Source organism: Gossypium hirsutum, chromosome A10 (assembly GCF_007990345.1).
Source record: "Gossypium hirsutum isolate 1008001.06 chromosome A10, Gossypium_hirsutum_v2.1, whole genome shotgun sequence".
In the NCBI taxonomy this organism is placed as follows: domain Eukaryota; kingdom Viridiplantae; phylum Streptophyta; class Magnoliopsida; order Malvales; family Malvaceae; genus Gossypium; species Gossypium hirsutum.
In genome coordinates this window covers 20167699-20177403 of record NC_053433.1, presented here as the reverse complement: position 1 = coordinate 20177403, position 9705 = coordinate 20167699, and positions in this window count along the sequence as shown.

Sequence of the window (9705 nt, the reverse complement as noted above, 5' to 3'; positions counted from 1 at the left end):
TCATGTTAAAAGAGTAAAGGAAGAAGCAAGAGTTGATCCAAGTCCCCGGTTGTAAGTACTTCAATAATTTTTCTTTACTTTTAAGTACAAAATGTGTGTGAAATGTAGTTATGTTCATCTTATATATGAAATTCATTAAAGAGTAGTAATGAATGTAGTTGAAACTTTACTTTGTGAAGACTTGAATGAATATTTTGAAGAAAAAAAAAGCAAAAAGGATTAAATCGTGAAGTATGTCAAAAATTTGATATGTGAAAGAATATATGTGGTGAAGTAGAATAAAAAATAAGATGTTTATGAGAATAAAAGAAAAATGGAAATTGTAGTGAAGTTGCAAGTATATTGAATTATTTGTTGACAAGGATTAAATTGTAAAAAATATAAATTTTGAATCATTTCATTCATTTTGAGCGAAAGAAGTGAAAGACGGTAATTAAAGCCCATGTAAACAAATGAGAACTAATGGAATATGATTAGCACTTCGATGCTTCTATTATTAGCGCACTTTGGTGCGATTGAAAAGTGGCACTTCAGTGCATTACTGTTAATGTTCTAACATACCCTATAAATTTTTTTAAGTCTACAAATGATTTGATATGTGATTAAGGTGCGAGGTATCTAACCGTAGAATAGTTAATAAATATATTAAAAAAAAGCAAGAGAAATAAGGAAAGTAAAAAACTGAAATAATGAATGATTAAATATAAAACAATAATAATAATAATAAAAAAGGCAATGAAACCTAAACATAAATTAGCGAATGTGTACAAACGTGAGAGTATTAAAAAGATATTTAATGGGAGGAGAAAATATATGTAATATATAATATTAGTGTGAAATTGATAAAAAGAAATAATAATATAAGATTTAGAAAAAGTAAATTGACATGATAAGTGAAAGTGGAAACAATTATGAAATGTAGAGGACATGATAGAAAGTGAGACTGAATTGAATAATATGTAAAAGTGAAAAGAAAGATGTAAATAAGTATTCTTTAGTTAGGAATTACTAAGTGAGAAGTGATTTAATTAGTAATTAAATGAAATTAGTAATGTGGGTATGGTAAGTGATATTAAATCATGGAGTAAATAAGTGACAAAGTATGATAAAGTGATATTGAAACGGGTTATTGAATTAAATGTTAACAAGGACTAAATTGGAATGATCATAAAGTTAAGGGTAGTGAAATTGATACAAAGTGTAAAAAATACAAGTATGAAATAAAAACTTCTAAATTTAATTCTAAGTCATATTAAAAGTGATATTCAAGTGAATTTTTAGTGATTCTATCGAAAAGGATTAAATTGAAAAATATCTAAATAAGTGTATCAAGATTTTGAAATAACATATTCAAGTGTAATAATATATAGAAGTGAAGTGTTTATAATAATGAATTTAATTCTAAGTGATACTAAAGTAGTAAAATAATAAGTATTGATTTGTAAGAAAATAATAAAAGTTGAATGTATATATATTCACGTGTAACACATGTGATTTGAAAAACTTAAATGTATAAAATAGGCGTTTAAAGAAACATTTAAATTAAAAATAATATTTTTATATTAATATTAGAATAATATTTTATTTTTGTATTGAAAAAATTATTTTATTAAATATAAAAATACATTTTATATCCAATATTAAATTACACTTTCATTGTAATTTAAATATTCAATTTCGAATTACACTTTTACTGGTACTTCAATGTAAAAATTACCACTTTAAATCATATATACATTAACATTCAACATTCAAAATTTTGGCAAACATTTTAAAAAATCAAGTATTTCCATTTAATTAATAGCTAAAAAAACAAGTTCCATTATCATTTTCATTCAAATTTTAGTTATAATTTCAGGATTTCCTTTTGGAATATTTTAATTATTAAAATAGTTAATAATGTTTCTTTTCTTTTCTTTTTTTACGAATAGAAATAATAAATCTAGTTTATTATATGGAATAAAAATATATTATCTAATGAATAAAAAAATAACATATATTCTTGAATATATAACGCAGGTTGCATCCTAATGACAAACTAATCCGCTGTAGCACAAAGGTTAAAATTCTAGGTTGAATTTCCGGGTTCGAATCCCGGCAGCGGAAACTGTTTATTTTTTAAAATAAATATGTATAAAATTATTTAAATAAAATTTAAATATTTAATTAATAGCTAAAAAGACAAGTTCGATTATTACTTTCAATCAAATTTAGTTATGACTGGGGATTTATTTTTTGAATATTTTAATTACTAAAATAGTTAATAATATTGTTTTTTGGACGAATAAAAAGTATAATATTTCTTTTAGTTTGTTATACGGAATACAAATATATTATCTCATGAATAACAAATAACATAAATTTTGATAGAGAGCCTTTTGTATAACATAGGATATATAATTTACGTTGCAACCTCTAAACAAGCATTCCGCTGTAGCACGATGGTTAAAATTCTATTGGTTGAATTTCCGGGTTCAAACCCCGGCAGCGGAAATATTTTTTTTATTTTTATTTTTGCTGATGTATTATTTTTCAGTTTAATTTATGATTTGGTTTTTGAAGTTTTCTAAAACATATAAATTTTCTTTTATAAAAAAATATAAATATTAAAAATCCTGTTACACGTGGAAACATGGGTAGAGCTAAAAAAAATTTTTAGTGGGGCCAAAATTAAATTGTATTTTTTATGAAAGTAAAAACGTAATTTCACCATTTTAATAGCATATATTTTTATAATTTTTAAAGGATTAAATCAAATTTTCATCATTTTTAGGGGGCCAAAGTGTAATTTTATCTTTATTAATTTAAAATTTTAAAAATTTCAAAGTGCTTAAATGGAAAATTTTCCATTTTAAGGGGGCCGAGACCCCGCCAGCCCCCCAGTTTCGCCCCTGCATGGACATCACGGATTTAAAATATCAATGTGTGTTTAAAAATAATATTCAATAAATAATAAAACTAATTAATCATAATAACATAAAATATGTACAACATATAACTGATATGAATGATATATTGTGCATTTTTAAATAAAAATATATAAAAAAAAATGTTAAAATAATACTTTGATTGAGTGGTAACTTAAAGTTTTACTAATCCAATTATCATGGATTCAAAACCTAGCACATGCAAATTATATTTATTGGCTTTTAAAAAAAACTAAAATATGATTGAATAATTTAAATTATTTTAATTACAGAAGGATAACTCTGTAATTTTCCTAATTGAGTTGTTGCTAGTTGGTTCCCAGATGACTTGTGACACCAATTTAGTTAGAGGCTTAATAATAGTATATATATTAGAGTTACTAAAAACTCTATCACACGCGTATGTATGTGAATATCACATATTTAGAATATAGAGAGTACAATTGCTTAGTGTTTAATTAAAAAGACTAAAGTACCCTCAAATAATATAATTTATTTTAAATGCGGGAGGATATTTTTGTAATTTTCCTAACTAAATTGGTGTATGGTTAACTCATGATACAAACTCAATCAAGGATTTTATTAATAGTAAGTATAGATATACAACTGATAGAGGTACTAAATTGCTCATATTGAAATAAAAATGTATAAAATAAATCAAAATGAATCTTTGGTTGAGTGGTATATTTAAATTTAAGCTTTTACCATCCAATTAGTATGTGTTTAAATCCCATCATATGCATATTTTATTTTAAAATAAAAAGACTAAAATATCATCGATTAATATAAGTTATTTTAATTATGAAATGATATTTTCGTAATTTCCTTAACCGAGTTGGTGTCTGGTTGACTTCTAACACTAACTCAGTCAGAAGCTTAAATAATAGTATAAATAAAATATAAAAAATTTATAATTTACAAAAATATATAAAATATTAAAAATATAAAAAAAGAAATAAATTTTAAATATATAGAAACTATAACTAGATAGATAGATAGATATGAGTAACCATAAATTTGGAGGGTTTTTCATGTTTCATCTCAACAGTGCGAGGATAAGGTGAATGATGTGAATAAAATGTAAAAGGTCGTTGGTAGGGGAAGTTGTTGAGAACACAGTTGTACTTTTGGAAGTTATAGATTACTTAACGGAGAAAGAAAATTTTAAGATGAATATGCATGTTTGTAGGAGGAGATGGTGACATGGAGAGTGATGATCATAATAAAATTGAGAAGCATCCTGCTTCACATGGGATTATAGAGAAATGTGGCTCTTGACTGCAAACAACTCATAAAGTTGTTTTCTTTTATTCATCTATCACCCAATATTCAACAACAAACAATGATTTTTGAGTCAGATTTAAAAAAAATTTTACAAAATTTTCAAGTCAATAGCCATAAGCTATTATAGAAGGACAATGTCATGGAAGGAAGGATCCATCACTCATCAAGTCAATAGCCATAAGCTATCATAGAGGGGCAATGTCGCCCAATATCCTGTATAAGTGATGCTACATCTATACTTGATTCCCTAATTATGAAGCATAATCAACTTGATTTATTGTTGCACTTTGATAATAAATTTAAAAACTTTTGAACCAATAAAATACCCTTTATTTGATATTATATTATATGAATAGTAAAAAATATTTTATTAAATATGAAATTATACTTTACATCTACACTTTTATCGTGATTTAAGATTTTCAATTTTGAGTTGCACTTTTTAGTGGTATTTCAATATAAAACTAACTTACCATTATAAATATATATACATAAACATTTAATATTCAGGTTTTGGCAATCATTTTTTTTTAAAATATATATTTTCTTTTAATTAGTAGCTAAAAAAAATTTAATTTTGATTTGTGAGTTTTTCTTATTGCACTAATATTTTAATTATTAAAATAGTTAATACATTTTAACATCTTTTATCAGATTTATGATTTTTAATCTTGAGAATAATTTATTAAATAAAAATAAAATAATATTTTAAAATTTTTTTTGAAAGTGTTTATATACATAATACACTTAATTATTCTTTTAAAAATTTTGATTACAATCTATGTTGATATTATATAATTTCTATTATATCACCAAGAAATTAATATAAGAGCATAACATATTTACTTTAAAATTATAATCAAGAGTTTTTATGAGTAAAAATGATAGACTAGGGACTTTTTACTTACAAAAATAGTATAAAGATTTATCTAAACATATAATTTTTTTTTTGTTGTGGTACAAAATCAAGAACAATTATGGCAAAGAAAAACCAGTAAAAGCTTTGGAAGGATTTATAATTCACTCTATCGCCTCTTTTCTTAACTGCTGGTTGTTTGCTGGTTAGTATTTAATGTTGACATATTGAAGGAGGAATCTAACGTGATTGAAGTTTTCATCCTATTTTAGCGTGTCCAACAATAATTTTGATCAATTTCTTGTTAGAACCCAGCAGCCTACAACAAACAATATTGTGAGATTTAAGCAAAAAAAAAACAAAATAAAATAAAATACAAAGAGTAAGAATTCTAGCTTGAAGTTTGCTAGCAAAATTAAAGCTACAGATAGAAACCACTAGAATTTTGAACAATGGAAGCTCTTCCAATGACATGTCGATTTTGAACAACACTTTACACTTAAACAAAGAGACCGTTGTGAGTAGAGGTCCTCTGAACCGATGGCCGATTGGATCCTTTGCTGTCTGTTTTGAAAAGAGATACTCTAAAGTTACCCCTTAAAACTCAGTGTGAAGATGTGCGAGTAGCCGTACACTAACAGCTAAAGGAGGCTACTATGGGTGGTGGGAGCCAATCCCAAGGGGAAGAAGGGCTGAGACATTATAACTAATGAAACAAAGAAAAACATGAATGATGGAGGATCTAACCACCTTCGGCCCTATTTGTCAAGAAACGACAATGCTGGAAAGATTAGACCATCCACCCTAGGCCTAGCACCATTGCATTTACTTGTCTTTGCCATAACTCCAACTTATTTGAGCAAGTTACTATTTGTATAGAAAAGTGACAAGAAACTCAAGGGAAGGATGATGTGATTGATACCAGAAATGGCGATGCATTCATGTTATAGAAGACAAAAGTCAAATCCAACAAGTCCCCTCAACGGTTACAAATCTTGCCAGTTGCCAACAAAAAAACAGACCGACAGGGGCCAGCATATTCAATTCACAGCATGGTGAACAATTCACAGTTCCCCTCCACCAATCAGAGCTATCAACACACACCCATCATTTCAGTTTCTGTTTGTGCAAAACTAAGCATTTTCATATCTTTTCACGTCTTATTCAAACTGCGTAAAAACAAAAACGGATTCTTAGATGGTCGGTAAGTCGGCTGAATTGAATTTAATGTTGTTGTGGTGAGCCATTAACCAATGCACATGTATCCATGTGCCTTATCACAGTACCATTCAAGACCCCCCCCCCCAAAAAAAAGAAAAAAAAGAAAAAGAGAAGATAACTACCTAGTTATGATTGTTTCTCATGTAAAGATGTTAAGATAATGAAGGAAAAAATGATAATAAAGTAACATTAATCCAATCCAAATCCTAGTTTCCTATGCAGGAACTTGAGTATGAAACAAGTCAATTAAACCCAAGTTGGGATATGGTGTGTTTTAACTTAACATGCATGGTTGAGTTGTCATGAGACATTAGAAGACAAACCTACTGATATAAAACCAGGTTTTGCCTACTGGTCTATTGTGATTACTGTTGACTTAACTAACTGATTCCTAGCATTTTCCAGCAAAATTTCTGACACTATGATTAAGGTATTCAGGTCCCACAGGAAAAAAAACTCAAAACATGCATATAAAAATCGTCCGATGCATTAGATTCTCCTGTATAGATAAGCCCTCTATTATCAAAGGCAAACGACAGAGAAAATGGAGAACAAAACCAGAGGCACCCCCAAGAAAATGAAGACCAGTAATCTATGCATGCCAAGGTGGAAACGAAACAACAAAAACAAACGTTTATCTCCAATGAATCTCCTCGAACGTTTCCGAGAAGCTGTTTTTCGCCTCATAATGTTATCGGCTCTCACCAAGGCGGCCGCCACACATCCGCACACAACCCCTGCTGCCAGTGGCGCCCCTCGAAGATATTACCAGCCAGCTGACACTCACCATAGCGAAGCTGTGGCAGATTGCATCGAGTTCATCAAAAAAAAGTCGTCTAGGGAGGAGAACCGGGTGTCCGGTGCTAGCAGTTGTACTAGTGAAGTGGTGATGGCAGTTCCAGTTATGATTTAAATGTGAGTTTGTTTTACATTAAAAACATGTGTGGTTTTAGTTGAAGATTTGAGTAATCTATAAATTGGGTGTTTGTGAGAGATGTAGATTTGTAAATTGTGTATGAAATGAAGAGGGAGTTGGAGACTCATATTTTTGGTCTTGTTTCAGTTTGTATTTGATATGCTGAACTCTTAAAACTTGCTTCTGCTTCTATAATCATTGTTTGAATTTATTGATACATCAAAGCAAAAAAAATCCAAGTCCCACATCTATTATCAGCCGGGATAACTTCTTGTTCAACGAGTGCCCATGCATCCATGTATAGCTACTTATTAGGCCAGATGTCCTGTCTTTATTGTGACAACTCGATTATTTGGGCTCTTGCTTTGAGCTTCGGTCTGTTTACAGAATCAGTCTTAGCCCAACAAGTGGCAATTGTCTGTTTCTTGCAACACTTAAATGATTTTTTCCTTTTAAACCTTCACTAACGTGGTGTTTGGTACGTCAAAATTTTGGAATGTGATTGTTAAGAATATAATATTAAGACAATCAGTATATTGAAAAAATATTAATAAAAATCATGAAAAAGTTATTAGAAACGTGATGGTAAAATTCAAAAATACTCTCATATCAAATAAAAATTTTAACATTTTCAATAATATTTATCATTAACAAATAAGTAATTTAGTCTATTTATTTTTTATAATATTATTTTTTGCATTTTAAATAAAAAATTAATATACTTATCTCATTAATCTATCATTAAATTGAAAATAACATTTAAATATATCATATGCATTAAATTAGAATGTATTTTAAAATTTAGTTAAATAGTATCTAAAATAAATTTAAAATCAAATGATTTTTATGATTTTATGGTGAAAAGTATGGTATAAAAATAATAAATGTAAATAAATAAAAAGATAAATTTTACTTTTTAACTTAATGAGAAAATTACTTTTTCACCAATATACAAAGAAACCATATTTCCATGGTTGAAGGAAAGTAATGGTCGAATCTTACATTATGGACTGCAATTTCTATTCTAAAATGAGATTATCATAGTTAGATTCTCATATTCCTAAATAGTATTAAGATGTCGTAATAGAAGGTATAATTTTATTATGCATCTTTATTAGGTTATCTAAAATTACCTTTTATCTTTATACTACTTTGCTTACATTTCTGTTAAAAGAAATTTTGATGAATGCTCTAGCAAAATAGAATTTTTTTTTATAAACTTTGAATTTTGATGTTGAGCTAAACCAACAACTTAAATTTGTTTGATTAATCTTATTTACGAGTTTCTTTATATGGTTTTTATAAAATAAAAATAAAATCATCAATCTTTCCTTATCTTACATTACAAGACAAAACACATATTGCCATAAACATTTAAAAAAAAAAAACAAACTATTTCAAAGACTTGTTGGGAACCCTCAAACCGTATTAAATAGGATAGACCTTTACAATAGGAACAATACCTCTTGTTAGGGAGAACTTTAGCTCCACATTTTCATTTTAAGTTTAGGTAGTAATTCCACGATCAATACCTATTAATATTTAGAATAAAATATCTTAGATTCAAATCGATCTAACAGTCAATAGTGGAGATCAAAAAAGAAAGTTCTTTAGCTTTTGATTCATAGATTCATAACAATTGAAACTATTTCATGAAAAAAAAAACTATAGAAGAGAAAGGAAGGAAAGCTTTCGAGTGGTGCAGACAATGTGAATAATAACTTAGTGACTTAAATAGAAACTTTTGAATAGTTCAACAACTATTTTGTAACTTTTTTAAAGTTGAGTAACTAAAATCTAAATTTATGGTTTATTGACATTGAATGTAATTTACCCAATATTCTATTACCATCTTCATCGTTATTTTGACTATCAATTTGGTTAAAAAATTGTTGAATAATATATTATAATTAAAGTTTGCGCTGAACCCATGTGAGTAGAAGAGGTGAATTTAAGAAGCATTAATTAATTAAGATGCATGAATGCATGAATGTAGTATATCAAAGAGTTATGTATCAATTACTTGACTAGAATGGATGAATGTATATAATGTAAGAATCACTTGGAACATCTACATAAAGGATTGGAAGTAATGAAGCAAAATTGATTCAATTTTGATTCTCTCCTCTCTTTATCATTTTTATATTTCTCCAATAAAAAAAAATGTCTTAAAAACCAACATTTTAAGTAATAAATATTATATAATTTTTTTAATTAAAACAACTAAATCTTACCATTTTCTAACAATTAAAAGACTAATTAGTTAAGATGTCTGTGTTGGCACTTCAAGCCCTAAAATTATCCAATTTGTAATTTACCAAAATATGGTCAAGAAACAAAATTGAGATTAGTGAAATATTGTGTAAAGTCCTTTACCACTTTACCTATAATTCAATAGATGTATGCATATTTTATAAATATATTTTTACATCAGATTTTTTTTCACCCATGGGTATGACATAATCCAATATTTATGGTTTTGTTTGAGTATCTAAGTTTCA